The sequence below is a fragment of the Ranitomeya variabilis genome, chromosome 5 (assembly GCF_051348905.1).
Source record: "Ranitomeya variabilis isolate aRanVar5 chromosome 5, aRanVar5.hap1, whole genome shotgun sequence".
In the NCBI taxonomy this organism is placed as follows: domain Eukaryota; kingdom Metazoa; phylum Chordata; class Amphibia; order Anura; family Dendrobatidae; genus Ranitomeya; species Ranitomeya variabilis.
In genome coordinates this window covers 344,837,609-344,857,671 of record NC_135236.1, presented here as the reverse complement: position 1 = coordinate 344,857,671, position 20,063 = coordinate 344,837,609, and the positions used below count along the sequence as shown (strand labels likewise).

Here is a 20,063-nt window from a genome sequence, read left to right as displayed (position 1 = left end):
AGTTGAAGTCAAAATTGGATTTAAATAAACAGCAAAAATTGATGCTGCAAGCTATTATATAAGAAAGTAATAGAGTACCTGAGTAATATAGTACCTGAGACCCAAAATAAGAAATGTAAAATAATGGCATTTTAGCTTTCATTAAAGTATTTTACATAATACTTGCGGTAGTTCCAACTTTCAACCAAACATTCATTTACTATGCATCTTCATCATAATCTCCAAAACTTAGAATGACCATTTTGCTTGTCACCATAAAATACACTCCAATCTGCAAGCAGCATGTTGTACAGCAGGGTAGAGGTGAGCAGATTAATGTATAGTTTTCTGGGAAAATATTCACTATAACCTGTGGTTTAACCATTTAAACTTCTGCTCTCGGGAATTTTTGGTACAGTGGTGGTTCTATCCATGATTGACAGCTTACATTGCATAAGTGTACAAACACAGATAACTCACTGAAAGGACCGCACACTGGACCAAAAATCCCAGAAAAAAAACTTAATTAAATGAATAAAATACATGTTATGCTGAATCCTTTCTCACAAAACTATACAGCTCTGGCAAAAATTAAGAGACCACCACCACATCAAAACCCTGTCACGGGCAGCCCAATCTTCAGACCTGAACCCTATTGAAAACCTCTGGAACGTAATCAAGAGGATGATGGATAGTCTCACGCCATCAAACAAAGAACTGCTTAGATTTTTGCGCCAGGAGCAGCATGAAAAACTGGTGGAAAGCATGCCAAGACGCATGAAAGCTGTGATTAAAAATCATGGTCATACCACAAAATATTGATTTCTGAACTCTTCCTGAGGTAAAACATTAGTATTGTTGTTTCTAAATGATTAAGAACTTGTTTTCTTGGCATTATTTGAGGTCTGAAAGCACTGTTGGGTTTTTTTTTTGTAATTTTGACCATTTCTCCTTTTCAGAAAAAAAATCCAAAATGTATTGCTTGGAACTTCGGAGACATGTTATCAGTAGTTTATAGAATAAAAGAAAAATTTACATTTTACTCAAAAATATACCTATAAAGAGAAAGATCAGACAAATTGAACATTTTGCATGGGGCTCTTAATTTTTGTCAGAGCTGTATATCTATCTTCCCAGTCCTCCCTGCTCTATAACATGGTGTGTGCAGATTGGGCAGCATTTTCATGGTGACCGGTTCCTTTAAGAAAATACATCTGTTCTCTAAACAAGAACTGTAAAATATGCCTATGTATTAATAAGCATGGGCGTCAGGCCTAAGATATAAAAATATTACGATATGCTATATACATGTTATCAATTAGTACAATCTTAAAAGTATAAGGTAAAATGTAATACTTTTAAATGAGCTGTAAGGACTCCTAGCTGTGTGCAGCCCTCAGCAACCAATGAAACATAAACCTCCCATAGGGGTGGAGCCGCATATTCATCACTGTAATGAGCGGCACCACGTGACCGCTCATACAGGACAAGCTGAGACGCTGAGAGGAAGCATCGAGGGAGCTGGGTGAGTATTTTATTTCCAGCGGGCGGGGGCGCACAGGGGGTGGGAGGGGGGAGGTTACAGGGAACTTTATTTTAACCACAAAAAAAACAATGATTTTTCATTCCTTCTCTCCAGCGAACGCTGCTGGGAAGAAGGAATGAATTCCGGCTTCAGCACCCAAAGCAGGGGACAGCGCTTACTGTAGCGCTGTCTCCTGCACGCTCCGTGTGGTACTCAGTCGGCACACGGGCGGCACACGGCTGCCGCACGTGTGCCACAGTGATGTGCCACGTGAGCACACAAACACACGGACACGGATAACTCCGGTACCGATTTTTCCGGTACTGGAATTATCTGGACGTGTGAGACTGGCCTAATAGGTAGAGGAGCCTAAACACACACCCCAGAGAACCCTAATGACCACACTCAATTTATAAACACCATAAAAATGAGAACTAAATTAAAAGACTCATAGAGCCTGATGCTATGACGGTGTAAGAAAAAAGGCATACTTAGGGGAGCAGTGGTAATATAATAAGAGCAAGCACTGGGTGATTTTGAGCTGGAGACCTGTTTACTTTAAAATTATTTTTATATATAAGGCCTATACTGTTTTAACATACAGAGGAAGTTCAGTGTATTCACAATTTACCGGTACTTTATTTTCAGAAAATGCTGCCATCCTTATAGAAGATTACCTTATACAGGTCCTTCTCAAAAAATTAGCATATAGTGTTAAATTTCATTATTTACCATAATGTAATGATTACAATTAAACTTTCATATATTATAGATTCATTATCCACCAACTGAAATTTGTCAGGTCTTTTATTGTTTTAATACTGATGATTTTGGCATACAACTCCTGATAACCCAAAAAACCTGTCTCAATAAATTAGCATATCAAGAAAAGGTTCTCTAAACGACCTATTACCCTAATCTTCTGAATCAACTAATTAACTCTAAACACATGCTAAAGATACCTGAGGCTTTTAAAAACTCCCTGCCTGGTTCATTACTCAAAACCCCCATCATGGGTAAGACAAGCGACCTGACAGATGTCAAGAAGGCCATCATTGACACCCTCAAGCAAGAGGGTAAGACCCAGAAAGAAATTTCTCAACAAATAGGCTGTTCCCAGAGTGCTGTATCAAGGCACCTCAATGGTAAGTCTGTTGGAAGGAAACAATGTGGCAGAAAACGCTGTACAACGAGAAGAGGTGACCGGACCCTGAGGAAGATTGTGGAGAAGGACCGATTCCAGACCTTGGGGAACCTGAGGAAGCAGTGGACTGAGTCTGGTGTGGAAACATCCAGAGCCACCGTGCACAGGCGTGTGCAGGAAATGGGCTACAGGTGCCGCATTCCCCAGGTAAAGCCACTTTTGAACCATAAACAGCGGCAGAAGCGCCTGACCTGGGCTACAGAGAAGCAGCACTGGACTGTTGCTAAGTGGTCCCAAGTACTTTTTTCTGATGAAAGCAAATTTTGCATGTCATTCGGAAATCAAGGTGCCAGAGTCTGGATGAAGACTGGGGAGAAGGAAATGCCAAAATGCCTGAAGTCCAGTGTCAAGTACCCACAGTCAGTGATGGTATGGGGTGCCATGTCAGCTGCTGGTGTTGGTCCACTGTGTTTCATCAAGGGCAGGGTCAATGCAGCTAGCTATCAGGAGATTTTGGAGCACTTCATGCTTCCATCGGCTGAAATGCTTTATGGAGATGAAGATTTCATTTTTCAGCACGACCTGGCACCTGCTCACAGTGCCAAAACCACTGGTAAATGGTGTACTGACCATGGTATTACTGTGCTCAATTGGCCTGCCAACTCTCCTGACCTGAACCCCATAGAGAATCTGTGGGATATTGTGAAGAGAAAGTTGAGAGATGCAAGACCCAACACTCTGGATGAGCTTAAGGCCGCTATTGAAGCATCCTGGGCCTCCATAACATCTCAGCAGTGTCACAGGCTGATTGCCTCCATGCCACGCTGCATTGAAGCAGTCATTTCTGCCAAAGGATTCCCGACCAAGTATTGAGTGCATAACTGAACATTATTATTTGATGGTTTTTTTGTTTGTTATTAAAAAACACTTTTATTTGATTGGACGGGTGAAATATGCTAATTTATTGAGACAGGTTTTTTGGGTTATCAGGAGTTGTATGCCAAAATCATCAGTATTAAAACAATAAAAGACCTGACAAATTTCAGTTGGTGGATAATGAATCTATAATATATGAAAGTTTAATTGTAATCATTACATTATGGTAAATAATGAAATTTAACACTATATGCTAATTTTTTGAGAAGGACCTGTATACCACACGGTGATGTTTATAGGGAATTGGTAGACTCTGCTAGACTTGTAGCTATCTGGCGAGTGACTGCACTTTAAAAAGGAACAGCTTTTCTTCTAAGGCATATATTTTGGAATTTTAATAGATTGTATGAGATTAACAACATATCACTGCTTTCTTTGAGGCTATGTGCACACGTTCAGAAATTTCTGCAGAATTTTCCTGAGCAAAACCGGACTCCCTGCGCAGGAAATCCACTCGCGCTTTTTTTGCAGTTTTTGCGCTTTTTTTTTTTTTTGCAGATTTTTCACGTTTTTTCCGGAGCTTCACAATGTAATAATATAGCGGCAAAACCACAAAAAAATCCGCAAAATTAATGAACATACTGCGTTTTTTTCCGCTATGCGTTTTTTTCGTGGAAAAAACGCAGCATGTGCACAAAAAATGCAGAATGCATTAAAAATGATGTGATGCTTAATGTAAGCCTTTTTAAGCGTTTTTGCAGCGGAAAACTGCCGAAAAACGAAAAAAAAAAAGGCACAAAATCCTGAACGTTATAGCCTGAGAAAAAGCACCACTCTTGTCTATGACCTGCGGATGGTATTCAGAGTAGTGTTTTTTTCTGAAAGAAAATGGACATTTTTCAATCTTCTCATACAAACTCATCAATGCATTCCTAGATTGCTACAATACAAAAAGAAAAATGTGGAAAAAAATCACAACAGGTCATAATGAATCTATTCTACCGTAAAGAATTCTGTAGCAATGAAAGTTATAGTGTGAGAGGTTCAAAGACATGGATGTAAAATAATTTTTCCCTATTCCTGTTCAAATCTAAAAAGAGATTCAATCATTATTTTTTACCTAAAGGGAACCTGTTACCAGAAAAAATGCTACTAACCTGCAGATATTGGGCTAATCTGCTGGTTAATAGTGTTATTAACCTGCACGGCACCCGCACTTAGCCGAATGCTGCAGGGAGAAAATTAACTGGTGACAGGTTCCCTTTACCCCTTTCATCCCCAGGCGATTTTCTGCTTTTTTTGCGTTTTTGTTTTTTTTCTCCCCTTCTTCCTAGAGCAATAACTTTTTTAATTTTCATCAATATGGCCATATGAGGGCTTGTTTTTTTACTGGCTGAGCTGTACTTTTCAAAGACACCATTGATTGTACAATATTTTACCATATACTGTACTGGAAAACGTGAAAAAAAAATTCAAGTGCGGTGAAATTGCAAAAAAAAAAAGTGCAATTTCTCAATTTTTGTTTTTAAATTGTTCACTAAATACTAAAACTGACCTGCCATTATGATTCTCCAGGTCATTACAAGTATGCAGATGCAAAACATATATAGGTTCATTTTTATTTAAGTGGTGTAAAAAAATCCAAATGTAAGGAAAAAAAGTCGCCATTTTCTGAGACCCTTAGCGTATCTATTTTTCGTGATCAGGGACTTGGTCAGGGCTTTTTTTTTTTGTGCGCTGAGCTGACATTTTTATTGATACAATTTTGGGTTAGATATGATGTTTTGATAGCCTGTTATTGCATTTTATGGCAATGTTGTGGAGGCCAGAATTTTTTTTTCTTCTTGTTACGCAGTTTACTGCTCATGTAATTTACTTTATATTTTTGTAGTTTGGAAAAGTGGGGGTCTTCTGCAGTGCCACAGCCATGGGCGGAAATACCGCCGGTTCAATGATGGAGGTAGAAGAATGGGTAATGATGGGGGTGGTGGGGAGGAGGAAATGATGGAGGTGGTGGAATGGGTAATGATGGGGTGGTGGGGGAGAAGGCAATGATGGGGTTGTGGGGGAGAAGGCAATGATGATGGCGGTGTGAAGGACAATGATGGGGTGGTGGGGGAGGAGGAGATGATGGAGGTGGTGGTATGGGTAATGATGAGGGAGAAGGCAATGATGGTGGCAGTGGAAAGGACAATGATGGGGTGGTGGGGAGGAGGCACTGATGGAGGTGGTGAAGAGGACAATCATGGGGTGGGGGAGAGGCCAATAATGGGATGCGGGAGGAGGAGGACAATGAGGGGTGTGGGGGATTTGGATGGCAGGAAGGGGGATTTATAACAGATTTAGGAACAGGGGGAGGTGGAGGAAGAACACAGTCCCTTAGTATAACGTATACTCACTTATGTATAGCACAGTCCCTTATTGTGTGTGTATGTATATATATATATATATATATATATATATATATATATATATAGCTTTGTCGCCTCAAAAGGAAGGGGGCCCAGACACATTTCCTGCACAGGGGCCCCAAGCTGTCTGTGTTTGCCCCTGCCCATAGCTGTCATGACAACCCATCAGCGCCCTGCAATCACATGACAGGGGTGTTATTGGGCATGTCTTGTGACAAGCTTCCTGTTAGTGCATGTTAAATGCTGCAGGTGGATTGCAAATCTAAACGTGGCTGTTACACCAATGCATATGACAGCTGGTCAGATCAACTGTCATGTGCAAAGAAAGATACGAGCACAGCTCCGGAGTCCGCAACAAAGGAAGAGACACAACCAATGGCATATCTATAGGGCATTGGTCGTGAAGGGGTTAATAAGTAAACCATAATTACTAATTACAGTTCTCAGTTATGCATAAGTAAACCTAGTAATTGTGGCAATTTTTTGGTTTCAGGAGGTGGAGGAAGACGTTGTAGCTGTGGTTTCAGTGGGTTGAGAATTTACCCATTGGATGTACCCCACAGGGGCATCAGCTTATCATGTGTGCCAGTTGGTTTGTTTATGCACAATAAGGCCGCATTCACATACCCAAGTTTCATCTTTGCTTTTCACTGGGTACAGAAAGTATTCAGACCGCTTTAAATTTTTCATTCTTTGTATCATTGCGGCCATTTGGTAAATTTAAAAAAAGTTCATTTTTTTTCTCATTAAGGTACACTCTGCACCCCATCTTGACTGAAAAAAAAAGAAATGAGGTAATTTTTGCAAACGTATTTAAAAAGAAAAACTGAAATATCACATGGTCATTAGTATTCAGTAGAAGCACCCTTTTGAGCTAGTACAGCCATGAGTCTTCTTGGGAATGATGCAATAAGTTTTCCACACCTGGATTTGGGGATTGTTTGCCATTATTCCTTGCAGATCCTCTCCAGTTTCATCAGGTTGGATGGTGAACGTTGGTGGACAGCCATTTTCAGGTCTCTCCAGAGATGCTCAATTGGGTTTAGGTCAGGGCTCTGGCTAGGCCAGTCAAGAATGGTCACGGAGTTGTTTTGAAGCCACTCCTTTGTTATTTTAGCTGTGTCCTTAGGGTCATTGCCTTGTTGGAAGGTGGACCTTCGGCCAAGTCTGAGGTCTAGAGCACTTGGCTGCATTCATGTTTCCTTCAATGACAACCAGTCGTCCTGTCCCTGCAGCTGAAAAAAACCCCATAGCATGATGCTGCCACCACCATGTTTCACTGGTGGGATTGTATTGGGCAGGTGATGAGCAGTGAGTGCCTGTTTTCTCCACACATACCTCTTAGAATTATCACCAAAAAGGTCTATCTTCGTCTCATCAGACCAGAGAATCTTATTTCTCATTGTCTGGGAGTCCCTCATGTGCTTTTCAGCAAACTCTATGCAGACTTTCCTATGTCTTGCACTGAGGAGAGGCTTCGGTCGGGCCACTCTGCCATAAAAGCCGGATTGGTGGAGGGTTGCAGTGATAGTTGACTTTGTGGAACTTTCTCCCATTTCCATACTGCATCTCTGTAGCTCAGCAACAGTGATCTTGGGGTTCTTCTTTACCTCTCTCACCAAGGCTCTTCTCCCACGAATGCTCAGTTTGGCTGGATGGCCAGGTCTAGGAAGACTTCTGGTGGTCCCAAATTTCTTCTATTTAAAGATTATGGAGGCCACTGTGCTCTTAGGAACTATGAGTACTGCTGAAATTCTGCTGTAACCTTGGCTAGCTCTGTGCCTTGCCACAATTCTGTCTCTGAGCTCCTTGGCCAGTTCCTTTGACCTCATGATTCTCATTTGGTCTGACATGCACTGTGAGCTGTGAGGTCTTATATAGACAAGTGTGTGCCTTTCCAAATCAAGTCCTATCAGTTTAATTAAACACAGCAGGACTCCAATGAAGGAGTAGAACCATCTCAAGAATGATCACAAGGAAATGGACAGCATGTGACTTATGAGACATATGAGTGTCTGAGCAAAGGGTCTGATCACAAGGAAATGGACAGCATGTGACTTATGAGACATATGAGTGTCTGAGCAAAGGGTCTGAATACTTATGACTATGTGATATTTCAGTATTTTTTCTATTAAATTTGCCAAAATTTCTACATTTCTGTTTTTTTCAGTCAAGACGGGGTGCAGAGTGTACATTAATGTGAAAAAATGAACTTTTTTGAATTTACCAAACGGCTGCATTGAAACAAAGAGTGAAAAATTTAAAGGAGTCTGAATACTTTCCGTACCCACTGTACATACCCATTTATTTTATGAACATGTTCACATGTTACTGTTTATTGGATAAAAGAAGCTTGGAATTTTCTTTCTTTTCCATACAAGAAAAAACAAAATGGTTGATAAAAACTGACCCATGAACCAAAAATGGAAGAAAATCGGATGCAACACATTAATGAAAAAAGTTCTGATTTTTCTTGTATACAAAAAAAAAGATAACAGAATGAGGCCTAACTTTACTTTTAGTGAGAGAGTAAATAATTGACATCAATAATAAATGGTGAAACAATCTGTTTAAAAAGGACCTTTCCCCAGTTTAACATGTTTAACTGGTCACATAATAGAACGTGTATAATGAATAAATCTTTTTTTTTCTGTGTTGCGTTGACATTAGCATTTAAAGGGAACCTGTCACCTGAATTTGGCGGGACCGGTTTTCGGTCCGATGGGCGATGTTTTCAGGTGTTTGATTCACCCTTTACTTACCCGCTGGCTGCATGCTGGCCGCAATATTGGCTTGAAGTTCACTCTCTGTCCTCCGTAGTACACGCCTGCGCAAGGCAATCTTGCTTTGCCCAACTGCGGGCAAAGCCGAAAAGCATTAGTGTGCATGCGCCGGCGCACTATGTCCCGGAAGTATTTCGCTGTGTTCCAGGACATAGTGTGCCGGCGCATGCGCACTAATGATTTTCGGCTTTGCCCGCAGTTGGGCAAAGCATACTGCGTGTGCGCAAGGCAAGATTGCCTTGCGCAGGCGTGTACTACGGAGGACAGAGAATGAACTTCAAGTCAATATTGCGGCCAGCATGCAGCCAGCGGGTAAGGAAAGGGTGAATCAAACACCCGAAAACTCCGACCATCGGACCGAAAACCGGTCCCGCCAAATTCAGGTGACAGGTTCCCTTTAAATTCTAATTTTCACCTACACCAAGTGGGTGTTAGCAGAGATTCATCTGTGGATGTGGTTTCTTTTTCCCTTGCATGACAATGACCAATAATAAATATCAAAGACTGACCATCACTTGCAATCAGAAAACAGTTGCAGTCACTTCCATATATAACTAACAACCCCACTACAACCCCAAACAGTTATTCAAAATTTTTAACTTCCTCCTCCGCCCACCACTGCCCCCTCCAACCTCCCTTATCTCTGCTCAAGACTTTGCCACACACTTTAAAAATAAGATCGACCAAACAAGGCAAGTCTTCATTGTTCAACCACAACAAACCCTTTGTATACCAAATGCCCAAACCCATAACCTCCCTATCCAACATCGCTGAAGGGGAGCTTAATTGTCTCCTCTCCAAATCGCACCTCACCACCTGTGCGCTCGAACTCATCCCATCCCACCTCCTCCCCAACCTCATCACCACTCTTATCCCATCCCTATCCCACCTCTTCAACCTATCGCTAACTTCTGGTACCTTTCCTTCTGCTTTCAAACATGTCACAATCATGCCTATGCTAAAAAAGCCAACCCTCGACCCAACCGCTATGTCCAGCTATCGCCCAATATCGCTGCTTACATTCGCTTTCAAACTCCTGGAGCAGCACGTCCATGCAGAACTTTCCTCCCACCTGTCATCTAACTTGCTCTTTGGCAATCTTCAATCTGGTTTCCGCCCCATCACTAAACTGAGACAGACTTGAACAAAATTACTAACAACCTACTTACAGCCAAAGCTAATGGACAATACTCTATACTGCACCTCCTAGACCTGTCCTCTGCTTTCGACACAGTTGACCACTGCCTCCTACTGTAGATCCTCTCCTCCGTTGGCATCAAAGAATTTGCCCTATCCTGGATCTCCTCATAGCTTTCCCACCACACATTCAGCGTCTCCAACTCTCACACTACCTCCTCATCCCACCCTCTCTGTTGGAGTATCCCAAGGCTCTGTTCTAGGACCCCTACTCTTCTCAAGCTATACACTTGGCCTGGGGAAACTCATAAAGTCCCATGGATTCTAGTACCACCTTTATGCTGATGACACTCAGATCTATCTCTCTGGCCCAGACGTCACCTCTCTGCTATCCAGAATCCCAGAGTGTCTATCATCCATTTCCTTCTTCTCCTCTCGCTTCCTCAAACTCAATGTGGACAAATCTGAACTCATCACCTTTCCTCCATCTCACAGATCTTCCTTACCTGACGTATCTATCGTAATTAACAACATCACGCTTTCCCCCGTACCGAAAGTCCGCTGCCTCGGAGTAAACCTTGACTCTGCCCTGTCCTTCCAACCACACATCCAAGCTCTTTCCACCTCCTGTAGCCTCCAGCTCAAAATATCTCCAGAATCCGTCCTTTCCTCAACCCTCAATCTACTAAAATGCTTCGTACATAGTTACATAGTTATTAAGGTTGAAGGAAGACTTTAAGTCCATCTAGTTCAACCCATAGCCTAACCTAACGTGCCCTAACATGTTGATCCAGGGGAAGGCAAAAAAAACCCATGTGGCAAACAGTAAGCTCCACCATGGGGAAAAAAAATTCCTTCCCGACCCCACATACGGCAATCAGACTAGTTCCCTGGATCAACGCCTTATCAAGGAATCTAATATATATACCCTGTAACATTATACTTTTCCAGAAACGTATCCAGTCCCCTCTTAAATTTAAGTAATGAATCACTCATTACAACATCATACGGCAGAGAGTTCCATAGTCTCACTGCTCTTACAGTAAAGAATCCGCGTCTGTTATTATGCTTAAACCTTTTTTCCTCCAGACGTAGAGGATGCCCCCTTGTCTCTGTCACCGGTCTATGATTAAAAAGATCATCAGAAAGGTCTTTGTACTGTCCCCTCATATATTTATACATTAACATAAGATCACCCCTTAGCCTTCGTTTTTCCAAACTAAATAGCCCCAAGTGTAATAACTAGTGTTGAGCGATACCGTCCGATACTTGAAAGTATCGGTATCGGAAAGTATCAGCCGATACTGGCAAAGTATCGGATCTAATCCGATACCGATACCCGATACCAATACAAGTCAATGGGACTCAAGTATCGGACGGTATCCCTGATGGTTCCCAGGGTCTGAAGGAGAGGAAACTCTCCTTCAGGCCCTGGGATCCATATTAATGTGTAAAATAAAGAATTAAAATAAAAAATATTGCTATACTCACCTCTCCGACGCAGCCTGGACCTCACCGAGGGAACCGGCAGCGTTGTTTGCTTAAAATGCGCGCTTTTACTTCCTTCCGTGACGTCACGGCTTGTGATTGGTCGCGTGCCGCCCATGTGGCCGCGACGCGACCAATCACAGCAAGCCGTGACGTAATTTTCAGGTCCTCAATGCCTAATTCTAGGCATTCGTGATTTTAAAATTACGTTCCGGCTTGTGATTGGTCGCGTCGCGGTCACATGGGCGACGCGACCAATCACAAGCCGTGACGTCACGGGAGGCAGGAGACGCGCGCATTTTTAAAATTACGTCACGGCTTGTGATTGGTTGCGTGCCGCCCATGTGACCGCGACGCGACCAATCACAGCAAGCCGTGACGTAATTTCAGGTCCTGATGCCTATTTCTGCATTCAGGACCTGAAATTACGTCACGGCTTGCTGTGATTGGTCGCAAAGTCACTGAATCACAAGTCACACTTACCGCCGTCCACACTTACGCTCAGGTCACACTCAGCTCGCTCACACTCGCTATGCTGAAGATTTCTAGATTTTTTTTTTCCTCTATTTCCCTTCAACAACAAGCCACCTTGCTGTTCAAATGCACTTCCAAAAAGGACTTGAGCCCCAAACAGCTGCCCCTTATAAACCCTTGATTATGACCGCCCACCCTAAGTTAACACCTTGTGAATATAGCTACTCCCAATTCAGCAACTCACACAAATTCACACAGGTATTTGTTAAAGGCCTTCCAAATACCTCCTCACTGAATCACAAGTCACACTTACCGCCGTCCACACTTACGCTCAGGTCACACTCAGCTCGCTCACACTCGCTATGCTGAAGATTTCTAGATTTTTTTTTTCTCTCTTTCCCTTCAACAACAAGCCACCTTGCTGTTCTGCATGCCCTGTTGTGAAATTGGATTTTGGGCTCCCCCGGTGGCCACTGGTGGAATTGAACTGGTGTGCATCATCCCCTCTGTTCACCTGTTTCCATCAGGATGTGGGAGTCGCTATTTAACCTTGCTCCTCTGTCACTTCCATGCCGGTCAACATTGTAATCAGAAGCCTTTCTGTGCATGTTCCTGCTGCTAGACAACTCCCAGCTAAGTTGGACTTTAGTCCTCGTTTGTTTTTGCATTTTGTTCCAGTTCACAGCTGTAGTTTCGTTTCTGTGTCTGGAAAGCTCTTGTGATCTGAAATTGCCACTCTGATGTTATGAGTTAATACTAGAGTCTTAAAGTAATTTCAGGATGGTATTTTGATAGGGTTTTCAGCTGACCATGAAAGTGCCCTTTCTGTCTTCCTGCTATCTAGTAAGCGGACCTCAATTTTGCTAAACCTATTTTCATACTACGTTTGTCATTTCATCTAAAATCACCGCCAATATATGTGGGGGCCTCTGTCTGCCTATCGGGGAAATTTCTCTAGAGGTGAGCCAGGACTATATTTTCCTCTGCCAGGATTAGTTAGTCCTCCGGCCGGCGCTGGGCGTCTAGGGATAAAAAACGTAGGCAACGCTACCCGGCTACTGTTAGTTGTGCGGCAGGTTTAGTTCATGGTCAGTTTAGTTTCCATCCTTCCAAGAGCTAGTACTTATGTTTGCTGGGCTATGTTCTCTTGCCATTGAGAACCATAACAATGCCCTTATCATCTCCCACCTCGACTACTGCAACATTCTTTTCTGTGGCCTCCCTGCTAACACTCTCTCACCTCTCCAGTCCATCCTTTACTCTGCTGCCCGACTAATTAATCTCTCTCCTCGCTACTCTTCCTCTTCTCCCCTCTGCAAATCTCTTCACTGGCTCCCATTCCCTCAGCGTATTCAGTTCAAATTACTAATACTGACTTACAAGACCATCTATAACCTATCTCCTCCATACTTCTCTGAACTAATCTCCTGATATCTTCCCTCACGTAATCACCAGTCCTCCCAAGACCTTCTCTCCTCCACATTTATTCGCTCCTCACCCAACCGCCTTCAATACTTCTCCTGAATATCCTCCATCCTCTGGAATTCTTTGCCCCAACACGTCCGACTATCAACCACATTCAGATCCTTCAGACGAAACCTGAAAACCCACTTCTTCAGAAAAGCATACAGCCTGCACCGACCCCGCTGCTTCCTCACCACTACCAGAGCTACCGCCTCGCCAACACGGGAGCTGCTGCAACCCCCCAACCTACTGTCTCCTTCCCCATCATCCTGTAGAATGTTAGCCCACAAGGGCAGGGTCCTCTCCCCTCTGTGTAAGTCTGTGATTGTTAGTTTGTTTACTGGTAGTGATATCTGTAATTTGTATGTAACCCCATCTCATGTACACCACCATGGAATGAATAGTGCTTGTAGGGGTTCACTCGCTCAGATGCGTAGGATGAAACAGGAGGCACATTCTCTTCAGTGTTCATGTAGGTTTATTCACTCCATAAACCATTTAAGTCAGCAAAATAAAAGTAAACAGTCTTACAAATAGCCTTTGGCTCAGGCATAGGGAAACAAATGTCCGTTCCTTCAGGCTCAGTCCTGAAGCCTTAACACACTGTGGAGGCTTGCCCCTCCACACACACAGACTCCTGTCTGTAGTGTCCGCCCTGGACACATGGAAATCTGTCCACCATGACAGACTCCCACACTCACTCCCATGTGCCAAACACACCTCCATTAAGTAGCCTGAAACCACACCCAGAACCCATCACATGATTAGACATGTGGTTGTGACATCACCACAGGTCCTGACACACATACCGACAGCTATGGTTACATCACAGCGGTAAGCCATCTATGTGACACATATCTCCCGTCGATTAGACACCCTTTAGCCACGCTACATACCTCCCCCTCTGCCTAAAGCCGTGGGGCTTGGCACTTGTCCTTAACCAACTAGAGACCCCTCTCAGTCGTCCCTGACAGTCAAATCGTCTGTCTAGGTCAGAGCCTGTTATTGAACCCTTGTCCTCTCGTCTGCTACAGGATCTCCTGCTTAGGCCACTTAACCCTGAGCTGACTGAGGCACCACTGCTTCTACCTGTTTTATCAGGCCACCTTCTCCCATGGTCTTTATTGCCTGGAGAGGAATCCATCCACTTTTCTCTATGTCCTATGTTAGCTTCAGCTTGAGGACTTCCGGTCTTACGCAAAGTTCTTCGCCTCTCTGGCAGCTGTTTATTAACTTGCAGTCTCTCAAGTCTCAGCTGCTCTACCTCCCTTAGGTATGCCATGCGATATTCCAGAAGCATGCGGATATTCCTAAGACTCTCTCTGGATCCGTCAACCAGGAATGGAACCATCCCATCTTCATCCATGACCTGGACCTCTTCATCAGCCGGTATCCTCAGTCTCTTCAGACCGGATTTATCCACCATCTCTTGCATCACTCTCCCAAGTTTCCCAATGACTTTCGCCACCAGAGCTTTGGGTACTTGGACTGTGTCTTCCACTAAGCCCAGCTGACTAAGAGCCTTCCTTTCACGCTCCAAAAGTCGAACGGCTTCATCATTCTTCAAAATGATCCTTTGTTTTGTACGGAGGCAGTGTAAGTGCATATCCCTCAGGACAGCCACCCGCTTCACTGTGACTTCCCTAGTCGACAGTATGACCAATTGCTGAGTCTCAGGCGCCCAGTGCACACTGCACGCCTCTACCGCCTTTCTAAATGCCTCATGCACACCCTTCCTGGCGCACGCTTCTCGAATGTCTTCGGGTACATCAATCACGGTCTTGAAGAGCGGGGTCTCACTCTCTTCATAGACAGATGGCTCCCTTTTTGCCTCTGACCTTTCCACCAAGACGTCTGTCACGACCGGGTGACTCTCTTGTTCCGCTTTTAGCAGAACTCTTCCTCAGTCTTTTCTTCCGCTTGAGCCTTCGCCAAGATGGGCATTGGCAACTCCTCTGCCAGGCAGCGACGTTCCTCCTCTCTCTGGAGAAGCTCCTGCTGATGCTTTTCTTGAGCCATTCTGAGCACATCCATATCTTTCAATATGGCCCTATTCATGGCCTGACACGCTGATCGGTGACCTCTGAGTTCAATGACCTCCTTCTCTAGGTCACCCATTTTGTGCTCAATTGCTTGCCTCAGGACCCTTTCTTGTTCAACAGTTTCTTTAAGCAGCTCTATGTTATGGTCCTGCTCTCTTTTGGCCAGCACATGTCGATTTTCAGAAGGGCTCTCTTGCCCACCCAGACTCTGCCTCTTCAGAGTTCCACCTGTTTCTGCATCCAGCTCTATGGTCTCTCCTGGGCTCTCTGTCTGTTTACTCTTTGGTACCTCTGGACTCTTGGTAACCTCAGAGATCTCCATTTCTTCAGCATCAGGTGCTTCATCATACTGAGCCACTTCACTCTTTCCAGGCATTGCAGATGTGGGTCTACTACAGGTCTGTTCTAACCCCAGCCCGTCACTAACTATCTCAGTGCTAGGGTTTGTCAGAGATAAAGTGACCTCCTCATCAAGGACAGTAACCTGATCTGTACCTGACCCTGTCTCTTCCTCATCATCTCTCTTCTCAGAGGGTGTAACGTGTCCCACCTTTTTGCGTCCCCCGCGACGAGATGAAGACCTGCGATTTTTACTCGGCTCCTCCTTACTGCACTCTTTTCCCTTTGCGCTTGAGTCACAGTCTGAACAGGAGTCACCCCTTCTCACCCTGTCATCCTGGAACAACAAGTCCCCACTTAAACAGGTGTCAGACCCACACTTTCTTCCAGTCACCCAGAACTCTGGACTGTCGACCTTAGGTGTCGCCATCTCCTTTTTATACATCACATTACTCAGAATCACTACAGCCGCCAGTTGTGGTGGGGCTTGCTTAGGGTCATTCCGACTCTGTTCTGAGCAATCAGACACTCCCCTTTCCTCCCACAAGTCCCAAAACCTTTCAAAGTCCTGGCCTATTACAACAGGGAATGGCAAGTCTGGGACTACAGGTACATCATGTCTGGTAATAATAGTGGCCGTCTCAACGATTACCCTGGACACCGGATAATCCCTAGGGACCCCATGAACACAGTGGACTTCCATCTTCCTTCCGGGAATCAGATAGACAGGGAGTGTGGCGCTCACCAGGCTCCCTGAGTCCAGAAGTCCAGTCACGCACACTCCATTGACTTCTACAGAACAGCTCTGTGTCATCTTGTCAGACGAAAAGTCAGTACATTCTGAACATGCGCTGTTCTTACATTGAACCCGGCAACAGTTCAACAGCGCATTCGCCGCCGCCCCTTTTTGGGCCACCACCCCTAATTGGGTTGTCGCCCCCTTTTTGGACTCCACCCCCTTTGGGGTTACCGCCCCCTTGTGGACTATTTTCTCCTTTAGGGCCATCACCTCTTTTAGGGACTCCACCCCCTTTTGGGCAACTACCCCCTTTTGAGACGCAGCCCCTTTTTGGCCAACCATAATTATTTGGGGTCACCGCTCCGATTTGGGACTCCACCCCACTTTTAGGGACACCACCCCACTCTGGGGTACACCCTGTGGACTTCCCACGGTACTCTCAGACCCAAGTTCGCACAGCACACCAATGTGACTCTGGCCATTTAAGAGTCTGCACACACTAAACCAGCAATGTCTCTTTTTTTTTTTTCTTTTTGCTGCAACTGCAGCTAGACTTCACAAGGCTCTGCACCGCAAACTTCGTGGACCCGCCGATCCACAGCAAGCCGCTTGTCACCTTCGTGGACCCGCCGATCCACCTCAAGCCGCTTGTCACCTTCGTGACCCCACCAAGCCACAGCAAATTTTGTGACCTCACCGAGCCACAGCAAGCTGACCACAGAAGGAAAAAGAGAAATACCTGGACTCGCCGGTCCACAGCAAGCACCTGCACACGTGCTTTATAGAAAAAAAAACAGTCTTTCACTGACCCCGGTCAGTACAGCACACAGACTTCGGTCTGTGTCACACCCGGCTTTACAGCCCAAACACAGTTTTTCACTGACCCCAGTCAGTATCACACGGTTTCCAGACCGTTACCTGTTGGTGGCGGCCACACAGGTTCCCGGATCCATCTTCTCCTCAGAGGTATCCACAAACTGCAGTTCTCACTGACCCCGGTCAGTTTTTACTCACGGTTTTTCAAGACCGTCCAATCTTCTGGCTCAGACCAGCCAGCGCTGCAACATGTGCTCCTTGGATCTTTGCCCGCATTCTCCACCAATTGTAGGGGTTCACTCGCTCAGATGCGTAGGATGAAACAGGAGGCACATTCTCTTCAGTGTTCATGTAGGTTTATTCACTCCATAAACCATTTAAGTCAGCAAAATAAAGGTAAACAGTCTTACAAATAGCCTTTGGCTCAGGCATAGGGAAACAAATGTCCGTTCCTTCAGGCTCAGTCCTGAAGCCTTAACACACTGTGGAGGCTTGCCCCTCCACACACACAGACTCCTGTCTGTAGTGTCCGCCCTGGACACATGGAAATCTGTCCACCATGACAGCCTCCCACACTCACTCCCATGTGCCAAACACACCTCCATTAAGTAGCCTGAAACCACACCCAGAACCCATCACATGATTAGACATGTGGTTGTGACATCACCACAGGTCCTGACACACATACCGACAGCTATGGTTACATCACAGCAGTAAGCCATCTATGTGACACATATCTCCCGTCGATTAGACACCCTTTAGCCACGCTGCATGCTATATATATAAATAATAATAATAATAATAATAATAAAGTAGCACTCTGCAGATCTTTTGCATGCAAACATGAAATATATGAAATTGAAATTGCTTTACTAGTCTAGTAAATGGGATAAAATGAAGATACTTAGCGAATAAATTGGCAAATTCATATGTGCCTAGCAGCCAACAAGGTGATCCTCTTTACTGGGAACAAAGCAATGGTGAGTAGGATCCCATCTATGACAGTTTTAATCACAGCAGGATCCTACCTACCCAAAACCAAGGGGCTTTCACTAAATATTTCCCCTGACCCACTTCTATTTATCACAGGATGCTGAAACTGCAAATGAGTAATGATATAAGTCTCTATACATTATGTGCCAATTTGCAACTCAGAATTGATAACGGTCTTAATTTTGCAGGTGTTGGAGTGGTGTGAGGTATGGACCCAGTGGAATGCAGAGCAGTCATCAAGTTCCTTTACTTGAAAGGTCGCACACCAAAGGAGATGTTCGATAAGATGAAAGAGGTTTATAGTGATGATTACCTATCGCCGTTTTTGAAAATCGGCGCGTAACCATTCGCCACCTAACCCAAAATGTCAAGACTAGTATGGGGTCCTTGGAAAAAAATCATCCAAGAACATCTTCATATGCACAAGATATCCGCTAGCTGGGTTCCCTGGCTGCTCACACCTTTCCACAAGCAGGAATGAGTCGAATGCTCTCAGGCTCTATTGACAATATGCCATGGAAACCAGGAGGACTTTTTGAACAGACTTATCACACAGGTTGAAAGCTGCATCCCATCACTATGATCCTGAGACTAAAGTCTAGTCGATGCAATGGAAGCATCATGACTCACCCCCTCTAAAGATGGCACGTGCCCAACCCTCAGCAGTCAAAGTTATGCTCACAGTATTTTGGGACCAGCAAGGAGTATTATTTATGGATTGCTAGCAAAGGGTAACATGATCACTGGGCTATACTATGCTTCACTGCTGCGGAAATTGAGTGAGGCCATCAAAACGAAGAGACCCACGTCCAAAGGTGTCCGCCTTCTGCAAGACAATACAGCAGTTCAAAACTTACATGTTGCCCATATGGAAGCATGCTCCTGTGGCTTTGAAATTCTACCGCATCCCACTTACTCACCCGACCTCGCATCATCAGACTTCCACCTCTTTCCAACAATGAAGATATTTTTGAAGGGCAAGCATTTTCCAGATAATGAGACTCTAATTTCCGAAGGCACAACGTGGCTTTTGGAGCAACCTGTCGACTTCTACAAGTACGGTGTTTACAGTTGCTTAAAGAGATGGGAGAAGTGAGTTTCCCTAGGTGGCTCCTATGTAGAGAAGGACTAATAACTGTGCCAAATTTCATTGCTCTCAGTCCACAGGAAGTGGGTCAGAGGAAATGTTTAATGAACGCCCCTCGTAATTGTGGCCTAGCAGCCCAGGAGAGGTATCATTTAGGTCAGATTCCCATCAGTGGGTTATGAGTGTTTTTCATGGATGGATAAATAAATGCGAAAACTTCTCTTATCCTTTGCTATGAAAAATAAGACCAGCACACAGTAGAAACAACGATACCATTTGTCTGCTGGTCATTTTTGTACGGACATGTCTCGATGAGTTTTGCTTGGACATGGTGCATGAAAAAACACGGACATGTGACTAGCACCATAGATTATAATAAGTATCTGTTCTATCGGTGAAAAAAATGGAATGAACATGTGTTCAACAAAGATGTTTGAATGAGGTCTTATTGTGTAAAGTAGCACAGAGCTATGTGTCATTACCAACAGCAGCAGTTATGGTAAGTTTACGGTAAGGGTGAAATCTGGTGAACTCACCAAGCTGAACGCTGCACCGTGAGACATTTTCTCATGGTGCTGAGGTCATCGCAGTTCAGAGGCCTGGCAGGGAATGCAGCCTCAGTGACCGACAGTAACTTTAATGAGGTCACTGATGCTGTGCTCGCAGCAGCTCATTCTCCAGATCTTTTCAGACTGGACAGTCACATCTTAGCACCATCTAGGTTGAAAACTATTGCAGACATGGATTACAGCGTGGGACAGAACAT

At 44.4% G+C, this 20,063-nt stretch overlaps 1 protein-coding gene across 1 annotated transcript in view; it reads right to left on the bottom strand.

Moving 5' to 3' along the window:
• The window catches only part of CPNE8 (copine 8), a 453,180-nt gene that overhangs the window by 275,831 nt on the left and 157,286 nt on the right, over positions 1 to 20,063 (bottom strand). The window lies entirely within an intron of this gene.